The following is a 1,109-nucleotide window of genomic DNA, read 5'->3' as shown; positions in this document are numbered from 1 at the left end:
AAGAAAAAATATATGTCTATTATTTTGTAGGAACAAATACACTACGTCTATGATGTATAGGGTATTCTCTATCGCCGACACTGTAACTTACTAACATTGTTACATTGTATTTAAACCTTACCACAGCTCCATAAACTACATAATAAATGTACTTTATATTAAAAAATCATGTTTGGGCTATATAGTAAAATACTGTTGATCTGCAGCTGAATTGCAAACCTACGCAACATTAGACACTGTGTTTTGAAGCACTCTGTCATTCTGACTCCAAAGTTCACAACTACTGTAATTTGATGAAAGTAATTAAAAACGAGTATGGATATAGGGAAGTCCATAAGCTGGAACCGAAATTTGGTAAGTTGAACATGATGAGTGAATTCTGCTTTATAACTTCAGTGTTCACACTACAGTAGAAATTGACATGATCTATAGAGAATAATAATGATGCTGATGAAGATATAGATACTTTTTAAAAAGCAAAAATAGACTTAATTGAGTAGTACGGACTTTAGACTTGGGCAAGGAGGACCCTTGTTCTTAGCCCTATGCCTCTTGGGACATCATGGAGGATCTGGGACCAGCCAGCTAAAACTTCAGTTTGTCAGGACAGGGCACCCAGAATCTGGTCCTATATGAGCTCCAGTTGCCAAATGTTTACCTCAAAATCTTCTACCTGTCTCTGGTGGCATGGGCTAGCTGGTACTGGCTCTGATACCTTACTGGTGGTATTCCTCTTGACACTAGTACCAGAGGTCACCCCACACTAGGCAATGTCTAGGACTCATGTCAGGCAGTCTTCCAGGGATGACTGAATCTAACTCACCAAGGGTTTCTGAAGACCATTGCTCAGTAATGCCAATGGTTTCTACCCATTACTATACTTTCTCTCTTGTTTCCAACCAATGTGGTGATACATGCTACCCCAGGTTAGTTTTAACCTTCTCTTCTTGTCCCATGCCATGGTCCTTGACTACCCTTTCAGTTTGTGGTAGGGTGTGGAAAACGAGGTCCACAGTGTAAAGATCAAATGCTAGGAATTCAAGGATTATGGTCTAATTAGTCCAAGAAAAGGCATGATTGGAAGACATACTTTTTAACATTTATGCTAT

The sequence above is a fragment of the Propithecus coquereli genome, unplaced genomic scaffold (assembly GCF_000956105.1).
Source record: "Propithecus coquereli isolate 6110/MARCELLA unplaced genomic scaffold, Pcoq_1.0 Scaffold274, whole genome shotgun sequence".
In the NCBI taxonomy this organism is placed as follows: Eukaryota; Metazoa; Chordata; class Mammalia; order Primates; family Indriidae; genus Propithecus; species Propithecus coquereli.
Note: the sequence above shows the minus strand (reverse complement) of the source record.